Raw genomic sequence first — 14,266 nt, 5'->3', positions numbered from 1 at the left:
CCTGCAAGCATTAGAGTGCAGAACATAAAAGGACAAAGGACATGCGTTAAAACTTACATAGAATGATAATGCCCACCGTCATGTATAAACTGTAAAACTAAATTAGTCAATGACGCATTGTCAGCTAAAATTAATGGCAACCAGTCCGATAACTGAAGAGCCCGTCGCAGGGCAGCCAAGGAAAGACAGCTCACCTAGATATGGGCCACTGTCAGCCAGATGCCGCACTGACACTGAGGTGGTCATCACGGTGCAGGAGGTAGCCAATGTGGAGCTGGCAGAGAACTACAGATTCCCTGCGAGAGGCCTGCACGGAGGACTGCCACATATTCGTAGTCTCCTTAATGGTATGCAGTTTGTAGTGTGTGCTAAAGTTATGCCATTTCATCTCCCAAAGCTGTAAAACTTTGCGGTGTAGTACTGAATGCAGGTCACTTGCAAAGAAGTCGATTTCCAGAAGCAGTTTCCACATAGCCTGTTTGGCCAGTCTGCCAGCAAGCTTGTTGCCTGGGATTCTGACGTGATGTGACCTGGGGTCCAGACAAACACCACTGAACGACTGGACCGCTCCAGGGCACAGATGGACTGCTGAATGGTCACTACCAGAGGATGATGGAGGTTGCACTGGTCAATAGCTTGTAGGCTGCTCAAGGAGTCAGTACACATAAGAAACTACACCCCAGGGCATGAATGGATGAGCTCAAGAGCACGATATATAGCCGCCAGTTCTGCAGTGAAAACAATGCAGCCATTGAGCAAGGAATGCTGCTCCATATGTCCTCCATAGACATATGCGAAGCTGATGTGAGCATCAACCATTCAGCTGTTGGTGTAAACCACTTGGTGGCCTCGGTACATGTCAAGAATCGAGAGGAAGTGGCAGCGGAGAGCTGCGCGGTTAACTGAGTCCTTTAGGGCCATGTGAAACGTCCAGCCGAAGCCACGGCCTAGGTGTACATGAATAGACCTCAAGTATAGGTGGTAAAAGCAAGGACTCCAATTCGGAAAGAAAGGATCGGACACGAACAGCAATTGGAAGCCCTGACCTGGGCTGCCGATGCAGGAAATAAACTGCCGTGGCTGGAAAAATGAGATGGTGATTCAGATGCGCAAGAGAACTACAAACGCGTGAAATGTAAATGGCCAGAAGTTGTGCATGCCTAACCTGTAATGGAGGGACTCCAGCCTCCACCAGGATGCTGGTCACTGGACTCATCCAAAAAGCTCCTGCTGCTAGGCAAACTCCACAATGGTGCACTGGGTTGAGTAAATACAACACAGTGGGCACCACTGAACCATAAACCAGACTCCATAGTCAAGGCAGGATTGAACAAGGGCTCTGTGAAGCTGCACCAGTGCAGAGTGATCTGCACCCCAATTGGTGTTGCTCAGGCAGCGAAGGGCACAAACCAGTCCTAAGAATCAATATGCCTCCACTACAGTGAGTGGATCATCATTAAGGTAAAGTTTTGGTTCTGGATGAATGGTACAACACCAACAGAAGTGCGTAACATATGACTCTGTGTCTGAAAACTGGAAGCTGTGGGCTAGAGCCCATGACTGTGCCTTGTGGATGGCTCCCTGTAGGTGCAGCTCAGAAACACCATTACTGGTGGAGCAGTACAAAATGCAAAAGTCGTCTGTATACAGAGAGGATGAGATGGACGGCCCTACAGCTGCTGCTAGACCATTAATGGGCACTAAAAGTACACACACACTCAATACAGAGCCCTGCGGGATATAATTTTCCTGGATATGAGGGGCACTATGGGAGGCCATGTAAATTACAAAGTGACAGGAAATTTTGGATAAAAATTGGGAGCGGGCCTCAGAGACCCCACTTGTGTAATGTGGCAAGGATATGATGTCGCCAGGTGGTGTTATACACTCATCGTAAATCAGAAAAGATGACAACCAGGTGTTGGCACCTGGAAAAGGTGGTTTGGATGGCACACTCGAGGGACACAAGATTGTCAGTGGTAGAGCGACCATAGCGACACATTGGTATAACAGAAACTAGCACCACTGTCAACCAGGAAACACCACCCTGAAGTTTTATCTCCCGCAAATAACTGATACTGGTGGCCTGGTATAATCGCTGCAGCAGAACACTCAGCGGCTACTACTCTGCCAACTGGAGTTTTGCTCACTATTCCATTGGCAAGGTTGGACACACTTCTCGGGTCTGCATTTTAAACCATAATGAAAGTAACAGTACTTGCCTTAACTATTGTATTTTGGCTTGCTGTGACCTCTGCTATGACAACATCATCGAGATCGGTACCGTCACTCCCTCGATCTGAATTTTCGGGCTTCAGTTTCAAGGTCTTCAATCCTTACCAGAAGATCTTCCACTAATGCAGAATAATCACACATCACAGGGGACACTTCCATTGAGGATGAGTGCTTTGCATTTCCATCATTCAATCGGCCATTTATGCTAGTTCATCTACTTTTGAGATTATTAAAATATTTCAGATGTTTCCAGGTAGTTTGTCTAGCCAGAGAATCTTTAGAATTTTATTCAAATCTTCATTCCTCCATAGCTTTTCATTTTTCGAAGCAACTGAATGGGTTTCATATCATCAGTTTCCTATTTGCTAAGTAATTTCTTTATTTGACATTTTTCAATTTCCATAAAAGTCATTAACAGTCTTTCTTTGGCTAAAGAATATTAGTTGCTTTCATCGTTGTTCACGAGATTCCAAATATTTTCGACAAATTGGGTCTCTAGCTGTGCTAACAAATAATTTAATTGGTTGCTTCAGTTTGTACTCCAGTGACCGTAAATTGTGCTTCAGCTTGATAAAACCATACAATAGGCTTTTCAGTACAGAAAGGAGAAAGTTTCACACTAACTTTGTTCCCTCCATCTGCCATCATATTTGTTTCTTGTTTAGATCACATCAGAGTCACCAGTTGTTAATCTTCTTGAACAATTAATAAAAAAAAAAAAAAAAAACAGTATTTTAGATTCCAAATTATTATTTGGAAACTTCCTCTTTTGTTACAGGACCAATATCACACCCCAACAACAAAATAACTGAACTCTAGGTCTCTTAATCCCTAAATTCCAAATTGTCATTTGTTTTGAAAAGAGAAATAAAGCTAACACAAAGAACAATTAATTACAGAACTACCCTACACAACCCTACACACCCCTCCACAGAAAGCCTTCTAGGCCCTTGAATTTTTTTCTCTCTTTTTGTACAGCTTGGTTTTAGTCTACAGAGAACAACTCTGACAAATTTCATTCAATCAGAATATGGTTGGGTCCACTCAACGTGCAATGAAATACTTTGTAGCTATGTGCCATTTGAAAAGTCTTGATATATGTCAGTGGGTGGAGTGAGATAATAAGTGAGGGTTCATATGCCACCTCAATGGGAAAATTAGTCATTATTTACACAAAAATCAAGAGACCACATAGAAAACAGGAATGTTGTGACTCCTTAAAAATAAATGCATTTTACATGACCAAGAGGGTGACAGTTGTGTACCACTCAGTATGATCATGATGCAATATCAGCTTGACACTGTACCAAAGCTGCCCTCTCCCCCATATGCTGGGAATGGTTTGGCAAGTCACATTACTTTCTTGGCACTAAAAGCATGGAGACTTTTCCTCATTTCCGGAAGTTATTATTGATTGTCTACCAGACTTATTTTTGCACTATGACTTTTGAAAATTCTATACATTCTGTACAGTGAGACCAAGTATGACAGAACAGCGGTGTTCAGGTGAGAGGAGGGTAATACGCAGGATTTTTGGAGGGCATGGAGAGAAGTCAAAAGTGTCCAGTCCAAGGACTCAAGAGTGGAAGAAAGTAAAAGGGGAGTGGAACAAATTCTTCCAGCACGGATCTGCTAGTCAGAGATGTTATCATTAGACTTACTTCTTACTGTAAACTTCCCAACTAGGGGATGCTCAAAGCCATTGATAACATCTTCATAGAATGGTCTAATGAACAAAATTTTATTACAGAACCAATATTCAATAGCCTCTCAGATTATGCCATGTAGTTTCTTTTGTTAATTGTCAATAGTAAACAAGATATAAAATCTGTTAAATCTAAATTCAGGAGGCTGCTCAGTAAGCCAATACTTGATTATTTTAGAACACTTGTCAAAGAAATGAACTGGAGTGATGTTTGCCCATCATACTCATTACTCGTGGCAGATTATTAGGCGCACCACGAATGTAGTGGTGTGGATATGTTGGGAATGTGGGTCTCACGGGGAGTATGCAAACGCCCTGCAGGCGCACTATCCTCTGTGCCCTCGGTGGCTCAGATGGATAGAGCATCTGCCATGTAAACAGGAGACCCCGGGTTCGAGTCCCGGTTGGGGCATATTTTCAACATGTCCCCAATGAAGTATATCAAGGTCTGTTTGCAGCTAGGGTGTCCATTTAATTATCATTTCATTCTAACAAAAGCTGCATGGCAATCTATGGTAACTGTTCTTTCGGGAACAGATACTACCTTTATATATACCATGACATTATTGCAAATATGCCAACTTACTGATTTCTCTCTCCCCAATATTTGCAATGATTCTAACTGCAATGTGGATGAGCTAAGCACCAAAATGTGCTTTTTACCCATTTAAATTTGACAATTAAGAATGCTGATGTTTGCTCCCTATTTATTATTTCCTCATCATGTGTTACACTTATCATTGGTGTAGTACCTCTAGATGTGCAATACTGAATATGTTGTGTCCTTTTATAATTGAAAGTGGGACCATTCACAGAAAACCAGTCAATGGTACTTTAGAATCTTGTTTACCATTTCTTCTGTTGCTGTATGTATGCTTGGATTGTTTACAATAGTAGTGTCATCTGCAAAACAAACTAATTCTGCTTGTTGTATATTAAATAGAAGATCGTTTACATATGTGAGGAATAACAGTAGACCACAAATTGAGTCTTGGAGAACTCAATACGTGATTTCTCCCCAGTCAGAATAATGTCCCGGGACCACATTGGTTGAATTACTAAGTACAATTTTCTGCATTTTTTTTTTGGTTAGATATGACAATATCCAACAGTCAAATGCCTTAGATAGGTCACAAAGAATTCCAAACAATGCTATTTTGTTATTTGACGCCAATAAAATTTAGTGAGTCGACTTATAAATGGCATAAATGGCATTCTCAGGAGAGCAACTTTTCTTAAACCAAAACTCTGATTTTCTGAAGGTATTACTGTTGCTCTGGCTAGGTATTATTCGAGTATACATCACCATCTCAGTATTTATTGACATATCTCTTATCACCTTTCTTAAGGAAGGTTTTAATGATGACATACTTCAGTCTCTCTGGAAAAATGCATTGAGTTAGTGACATATTACATATTTCAGATAAGGCAGGGTTTTTTACATGGGAACAAAGCTTACATCTACATTTATACTCTGCAAGCCACCCAACAGCATGTGGCGGAGGGCACTTTATGTGCCACTGTCATTACCTCTCTTTCCTGTTCCAGTCGTGTATGGTTCACGGGATAAACGACTGTCTGAAAGCCTCCGTGCGCGCTCGAATCTCTCTAATTTTACATTCATGATCTCCTCGGGAGGTATAAGTAGGGGGAAGCAATATATTCGATACCTCATCCAGAAACGCACTCTCTCAAAACCTGGCGAGCAAGCTACACCACGATGCAGAGCGCCTCTCTTGCAGAGTCTGCCACTTGAGTTTGCTAAACATCTCCGTAATGCTACCACGGTTACCAAATAACCCTGTGACGAAACATGCCGCTCTTCTTTGGATCTTCTCTATCTCCTCTGTCAACCCCGATCTGGTACGGATCCCACACTGATGAGCAATACTCAAGTATAGGTCGAACGAGTGTTTTGTAAGCCACCTCCTTTGCTGATGGACTACATTCTCTAAGGACTCTCCTAATGAATCTCAACCTGGTACCCGCCTTACCAACAATTAATTTTATATGATCATTCCACTTCAAATCGTTCCGCACGCATACTCCCAGATATTTTAAAGGAGTAACTGCTACCAGTGTTTGTTCCGCTATCATATAATCATACAATAAAGGATTCTTCTTTCTATGTATTCGCAATACATTACATTTGTCTATGTTAAGGGTCAGTTGCCATTCCCTGCATCAAGTGCCTATCCGCTGCAGATCTTCCTGCATTTTGCTACAATTTTCTAATGGTGCAACTTCTCTGTATACTACAGCATCATCCACGAAAAGCCGCATGGAACTTCTGATACTATCTACTAGGTCATTTACATATATTGTGAAAAGCAATGGTCCAATAACACTCCCCTGTGGCACACCAGAGGTTACTTTAACGTCTGTAGATGTCTCTCCATTGATAACAACATGCTGTGTTCTGTTTGCTAAAAACTCTTCAATCCAGCCACACAGCTGGTCTGATATTCTGTAGGCTCTTACTTTGTTTATCAGGCGACAGTGCGGAACTGTATTGAACACCTTCCGGAAGTCAAGGAAAATAGCATCTACCTGGGAGCCTGTATCTAATATTTTCTGGGTCTCATGAACAAATAAAGTGAGTTGGGTCTCACACGATCGCTGTTCCCGGAATCCATGTTGATTCCTACAGAGTAGATTCTGGGTTTCCAAAAATGACATGATATGCAAGCAAAAAACATGTTCTAAAATTCTACAACAGATCGACGTCAGAGATATAGGTCTATAGTTTTGCGTATCTGCTCGATGACCCTTCTAGAAGACTGGGACTACTTGTGCTCTTTTCCAATCATTTGCAACCTTCCGTTCCTCTAGAGACTTGCAGTGCATGGCTGTTAAAAGCGGGGCAAGTTCTTTCGCGTACTCTGTGTAGAATCGAATTGGTATCCCGTCAGGTCCAGTGGACTTTCCTCTGTTGAGTGATTCCAGTTGCTTTTCTATTCCTTGGACAGTTATTTCGATGTCAGCCATTTTTTCGTTTGTGCGAGGATTTAGAGAAGGAACTGCAGTGCTGTCTTCCTCTGTGAAACAGCTTTGGAAAAAGGTGTTTAGTATTTCAGCTTTACGCGTGTCATCCTCTGTTTCAATGCCATCATCATCCCGGAGTGCCTGGATATGCTGTTTCGAGCCACTTACTGATTTAACGTAAGACCAGAACTTCCTAGGTTTTTCTGTCAAGTCGGTACATAGAATTTTACTTTCGAATTCACTGAACGCTTCACGCATAGCCCTCCTTACGCTAACTTTGACATTGTTTAGCTTCTGTTTGTCTGAGAGGTTTTGGCTGTGTTTAAACTTGGAGTGAAGCTCTCTTTGCTTTCACAGTAGTTTCTTAACTTTGTTGTTGAACCACGGTGAACTTTAGTACTCTATTGGAAACACCATCACATCCAGATGAGCTGTTATTTTTTACAGAACATGTAATTTTCTTAGAGTTGGTGATACATTAATATGATTGAATTTTATGACTGTTGCTTTTTCAACATAATGTTGAGGTATTTCTCTTGAACTGCTTGTCACTGCACTTTCTACTATATTTAAGAAATGATTATTAAATATATTTGCTACCTGTGACCCATCTTTTATAGCCCTTCCATTCAGTTTAATAGTGACGTTACCCTGTCCTGTAGTTGGCTGTCTAATATTCACTACATTCCATATAGGAGACTTAAGAACGCAGTAAGGTTATCCTGTCCTGTGGTTGGTTGTCCTGTCTCATATTCACTACATTCCATATAGCAGATTTAAGAACCCAAAACATGATTTCTTCTCAGTCAGAATAATGTCCCGGGACTACATTGGTTGAATTACGAAGTACAACTTTCTGCATTCTTTTGGTTAGGTATGACAATATCCAACAGTCAAATGACTTAGATGGGGCACAAAAAAGTACCAAACAGCACTATTTTGTTACTTAATGCTTGTAAAATTTAGTGAGTGAACATTTACATGGCATTCTCAGTAAAGTAACTCTTCTTAAATCCAAACTCTTGGTTCACTGAAGATATTATTGTCCCTCAAGTGAGGTACTAGAATATATCTAGAATATATCTCCATCTCAGTAGTTATTGACATATCTCTTGTCACCCTTCTTAAAGAGGGGTTTAACAACGACATAGTCCAGTTTAAAAAATAACAGCTCATTTGGATGTGGTGGTGTTTCCAACAGAGTGCTGAAGGTAAGATTTGTTCGCATGTAATAAGCCCTGTCATTTCTGAAATATGTAATACATCACAATTCAGGGCATTTTGTTGAAATTACTGATTTCTGACATTATGTGCATGTTCCTTGAGTTTTTAATCAGTTTTCTTAGTAATTTTGTAGCGTTTTTGTAGTGTGCAACTACTGCAGGATCTATGCTTGTTTTTGCCAACAGATACATTTCCCTTCTCCTTTCACAAGATAACTCAAACCTTCTTGTGATCCATGGTTTTTTACATGGCTGTTTAATGTCCTTTTTGATTAACTTACATGGAAAGCTGTTTTTCAAATAATGATATGAATTTATCACGGAACAGATTAAATTTTATGTTAGCATTTGGTTTACTACAAATTTAATCCCAGGTTATCTCTAGTAAACCATTCTTAAAAACACCTGTCCTGGAGTCATTAATTATTCTGATTTCCACCTGTAATGTAATGCACTATTTTATTTACCCTAACTAACTGTGCACCATCGCCAGGGAGAAAATTTATAATTAGGTAAAAAGCAAAGAAAATATGATCATTTAGGATCCTACTGTCTTTATCCACTCGTGCTGTCAAGTTAATTACTGAGACCAAATTGTAAAATGCAAATTCTTTCTACCAGTATACTCCAGAAAATCTACACTGAAGAAATAAGGTTTCCAGATCATTCTTCATTTAAGAATTCTCCAGAAAATCGACACTGAAGACACCACAGACTATTAATTGCTTGCTGCTGTCTACAAGATAGTATAGTAAAAGATAAAAATTACCCATAAACAGTTCAAAGTCTCTCAGTAGGGATCTATAAACCATTAAGTGAACCATTTTTCATTGTCAAATCACATGCACACAGCTCATGTATTGATCACTATAAAATCTACTTGTCTCAATGTTTTAGAACTTGCGTTCTGTCTTCATAGATGTAACAATTCCTTTTTCCCCATATAATTTCTGCAAGAGTAAGATGCTGGAGTGTGATCTATTATATGTAACTATTCTAGCTCTGTGGTTATGTGGTGCTCAGATAGGCACTGGATGTCTATCTTTCCCAAATTTTTAAAGTTTCCCAAACAGACAAGGAGCACTTCTACCTTATTAATCAGTCCTCTAATATTTTGATAAAATAAGCTAACATTACTTATCTGAGTTTTCTTAAGAATTTTGGGGGCTTTGATTATCTATCATCGTGGCTTGAAATGAGAGACTTTCTACTTGAGATTCTTCCCGTCTTCCGTTGCCCATCCAACCTTCACAACATTCTAGTCCATCCGTAAGCCACATAAAATCCCAACACCTTGCCACAAGGATCATATCCTGTGGAAGATCCAGGTGCAAGACCGGTCCAATAGACCAACCCAGAGCTACCAATTTTTGTCCTGTCATAGGTGTACCCTATGCCATCAGGGGCCGTGCCACCTGTGAAAGCAGCCATGTCATTTACCAGCTCTGCTGCAATCATTACACAACCAGAGATGACATAAAAGAAATTATTCAGGTAATGAATGGAGACGAAAATGTAATAGTCACGGGTGATTGGAATTCGAGAGCAAGAAAAGGAAGAGAAGGAAACATAGTAGGTGAATGTGGATTGGGGGTAAGAAATGAAAGAGGAAGCCGTCTGGTAGAATTTTGCAAAGAGCATAACTTAATCATAGCTAATACTTGGTTCAAGAATCATAAAAGAAGGTTGTATACATGGAAGAATCCTGGAGATACTAGAAGGTAACAGATAGATTATATAATGGTAAGACACAGATTTAGGAACAAAGTTTTAGATTGTAAGACATTTCCAGGGGCAGATGTGGACTCTGACCACAATCTATTGGTTATAAACTGTAGATTAAAACTGAAGAAACTACAAAAAGGTGGGAATTTAAAGAGATGGGACCTGGATAAACTGACTAAACCAGAGGTTGTACAGAATTTCAGGGAGAGCATAAGGGAACAATAGACTGGAATGGGGGAAAGAAATACAGTAGAAGAAGAACGGGTAGCTCTGAGGGATGAAGTAGTGAAGGCAGCAGAGGATCAAGTAGGTAGAAAGACGAGGGCTAGCAGAAATCCTTGGGTGACAGAAGAAATATTGAATTTAATTGATGAAAGGAGAAAATATAAAAATGCAGTAAATGAAGCAGGCAAAAAGGAATACAAACGTCTCAAAAATGAGATCGACAGGAAGTGCAAAATGGCTAAGCAGGGATGGCTAGAGGAAAAATGTAAGGATGTAGAGGCTTATCTCACTAGGGGTAAGATGGATACTGCCTACAGGAAAATTAAAGAGACCTTTGGAGATAAGAGAACCACTTGTATGAACATCAAGAGCTCAGATGGAAACCCAGTTCTAAGCAAGGAAGGGAAAGCAGAAAGGTGGAAGGAGTATATAGAGGAACTATACAGGGCAATGAACTTGAGGACAATATTATGGAAATGGAAGAGGATGTAGATGAAGATGAAATCAGAGATACGATACTATGTGAAGAGTTTGACAAAGCACTGAAAGACCTGAGTCTAAACAAGGCCCCGGGAGTAGACAACATTCCATTAGAACTACTGATGGCCTTGGGAGAGCCAGTCCTGACAAAACTCTACCATCTGGTGAGCAAGATTTGAGAGACAGACGAAATATCCTCAGACTTTAAGAAGAATATAAGAATTCCAATCCCAAAAAAATCAGGGGCTGACAGATGTGAAAATTACCGAACTATCAGTTAAATAAGTCACAGCTGCAAAATACTAACATGAATTCTTTACAGACGAATGGAAAAACTGGTAGAAGCCGACCTTGGGGAAGATCAGTTTGGATTCTGTAGAAATGTTGGAACATGTGAGGCAATACTGACCTTACGACTTATCTTAGAAGAAAGATTAAGGAAAGGAAAACCTACGTTTCTAGCATTAGTAGACTTAGAGAAAGCTTTTGACAATGTTGACTGGAATACTCTCTTTCAAATTTCAAAGGTGGCAGGGGTAAAAAACAGGGAGCAAAAGTCTATTTACAATTTGTACAGAAACCAGATGGCAGTTATAAGAGTTGAGGGGCATGAAAGGGAAGCCGTGATTGGGAAGGGAGTGAGACAGGGTTTTAGCCTCTCTCCAATGTTATTCAATCTGTATATTGAACAAGCAGTAAAGGAAACAAAACAAAAATTCAGAGTAGGTATTAAAATCCATGGAGAAGAAATAAAAACTTTGAGGTTCGTTGATGACATTGTAATTCTGTCAGAGACAGCAAAGGACTTGGAAGAGCAGTTGAACGGAATGGACAGTGTCTTCAAAGGAGGATATAAGATGAACATCATGAAAAGCAAAACGAGGATAATGGAATGTAGTCGAATTAAGTCGAGTGATACTGAGGGAATTGGATTACGAAATGAGACACTCAAAGTAGTAAAGGAGTTTTGCTATTTGGGGAGCAAAATAACTGATTATGGTCGAAGTAGAGAGAATGTAAGATGAAGACTGGCACTGGCAAGGAAAGCGTTTCTGCAGAAGAGATATTTGTTACCATCAACTGTGCCAGGAAGTCGTTTCTGAAAGTATTTGTATGGAGTGTAGCCATGTATGGAAGTGAAACATGGACGATAAATACACTCCTGGAAATGGAAAAAAGAACACATTGACACCGGTGTGTCAGACCCACCATACTCTTCCGGACACTGCGAGAGGGCTGTACAAGCAATGATCACACGCACGGTACAGCGGACACACCAGGAACCGCGGTGTTGGCCGTCGAATGGCGCTAGCTGCGCAGCATTTGTGCACCGCCGCCGTCAGTGTCAGGCAGTTTGCCGTGGCATACGGATCTCCATCGCAGTCTTTAACACTGGTAGCATGCCGCGACAGTGTGGACGTGAACCGTATGTGCAGTTGATGGACTTTGAGCGAGGGCGTATAGTGGGCATGCGGGAGGCCGGGTGGACGTACCGCCGAATTGCTCAACACGTGGGGCGTGAGGTCTCCACAGTACATCGATGTTGTCGCCAGTGGTCGGCGGAAGGTGCACGTGCCCGTCGACCTGGGACCGGACCGCAGCGACGCACGGATGCACGTCAAGACCGTAGGATCCTACGCAGTGCCATAGGGGACCACACCGCCACTTCCCAGCAAATTAGGGACACTGTTGCTCCTAGGGTATTGGCGAGGACCATTCGCAACCGTCTCCATGAAGCTGGGCTACGGTCCCGCACACCGTTAGGCCGTCTTCAGCTCACGCCCCAACATCGTGCAGCCCGCCTCCAGTGGTGTCGCGACAGGTGTGAATGGAGGAATGAATGGAGACGTGTCGTTTTCAGCGATGAGAGTCGCTTCTGCCTTGGTGCCAATGATGGTCGTATGCGTGTTTGGCGCCGTGCAGGTGAGCGCCACAATCAGGACTGCATACGACCGAGGCACACAGGGCCAACACCCAGCATCATGGTGTGGGGAACGATCTCCTACACTGGCCGTACACCTCTGGTGATCGTCGAGGGGACACTGAATAGTGCACGGTACATCCAAGCCGTCATCGAACCCATCATTCTACCATTCCTAGACCGGCAAGGGAACTTGCTGTTCCAACAGGAGAATGCACGTCCGCATGTATCCCGTGCCACCCAATGTGCTCTAGAAGGTGTAAGTCAACTACCCTGGCCAGTAAGATCTCCAGATCTGTCCCCCATTGAGCATGTTTGGGACTGGATGAAGCGTCGTCTCATGCGGTCTGCACGTCCAGCACGAACGCTGGTCCAACTGAGGCGCCAGGTGGAAATGGCATGGCAAGCCGTTCCACAGGACTACATCCAGCATCTCTACGATCGTCTCCATGGGAGAATAGCAGCCTGCATTGCTGCAAAAGGTGGATATACACTGTACTAGTGCTGACATTGTGCATGCTCTGTTGCCTGTGTCTACGTGCCTGTGGTTCTGTCAGTGTGATCATGTGATGTATCTGACCCCAGGAATGTGTCAATAAAGTTTCCCCTTCCTGGGACAATGAATTCACTGTGTTCTTATTTCAATTTCCAGGAGTGTATATAAAAGGAAAGATCACACTGCTTGGTTCTCATTCAGAAATCACATTGGAATGTCAGTCACTTGTGAGAATATCAGGCTAAGCTCTATATGAGGAGGATAAAGGTCCAACAGCATGTGTCAGACTTTGACAGTGGCCTGTCGAAACCTTAGTTCATCATTCTGTGATATCTCTGTTCATTTCCATTGGTATCCCACAAGTGACAGAATATGGAACTGATGTATTCAGGAGGGCTACATGTGACAACATGCAGGATCTCAATGCCCTCATCCAATTAACACTGAAGAGGACAGGGAGACTGTTTCTCTATTTTGCAGAGGCATACAGCCACATCACGGTGGACTTGTCTGCAGCACAATTATCCACACTGACAGTGGGTCATAGGGTAGTACGGAAAAAAAGAGAACATTCTTATCAGACGATTCTCAGGGCAAAAGAACATTCTTTGAGAAAGTTCTCAATTTCGTATGGATAAAAAATTTGAAGATTATTCTCTGAGCAGGGAGTTGTTTCTCACTATCTCCCCTCCGTCTTCAGAAGGTTCTCAGTGTGCATTGTCTGGCACATGTAGCATGGAACACTCACTCAAACAGGCAAACTATTCGCTACGTTTGCAATAAACCTGTTACTTTCCTGATCTGCCCACTACTTTCTAACACAACAAAATATAAGATTTATGCTCTGAGCAATAATGATAATGAACATCTGAAAATGCCAGTGACAGAGTTGTCTGATGTACACCTAAGTGTTCTCCTAGATCAGTCTGAAGACCAGGGTCTGCTAAAGAGCACAAAGAATGTTTTCATTTTCACTTCCTTTGGAAGGTGGTTTCTTTCAAAGTATCTGGGAAGGAAGTTCGCCAGCCAAATAATGTTGTTATTGTTAAATCTTTACAAACTTGCACAGCTTCTCTCCTCATTATTTTTTCGGGCTAAATTCACCTTTCTTTGCCTCCTCAGCGACACAAATTCTGCCACTTTTAGAGGTGGTGTAAGGGTGTGTGGGAGGGGGGGGGGGGGAGGGGGGGGGGGAGCTCAGTAAAACAAGGCCTCGACAGAACTTATTTAGCATGAAGTAGGCTACAGAGCTCACATCAAAAAAAGGAAAA

The 14,266-nt window shown here is 41.9% G+C and overlaps 1 protein-coding gene and 1 non-coding gene across 7 annotated transcripts in view; one reads left to right on the top strand and one right to left on the bottom strand.

Annotated features, from left to right (window-relative positions):
• Positions 1-14,266, bottom strand: part of LOC126284650 (uncharacterized) — a 73,246-nt gene that overhangs the window by 33,979 nt on the left and 25,001 nt on the right. The gene's annotated exons all lie outside the window — the stretch shown is intronic.
• Trnat-ugu (transfer RNA threonine (anticodon UGU)) lies at positions 4,278-4,352 on the top strand. The gene has a single exon. It is a non-coding gene; the product is annotated as a tRNA-Thr (tRNA).

The sequence above is a fragment of the Schistocerca gregaria genome, chromosome 8, assembly GCF_023897955.1.
Source record: "Schistocerca gregaria isolate iqSchGreg1 chromosome 8, iqSchGreg1.2, whole genome shotgun sequence".
NCBI classification, from domain to species: Eukaryota; Metazoa; Arthropoda; class Insecta; order Orthoptera; family Acrididae; genus Schistocerca; species Schistocerca gregaria.
The sequence above is the reverse complement of the archived record's forward strand: the minus strand, read 5'-3'. Positions and strand labels throughout refer to the sequence as shown.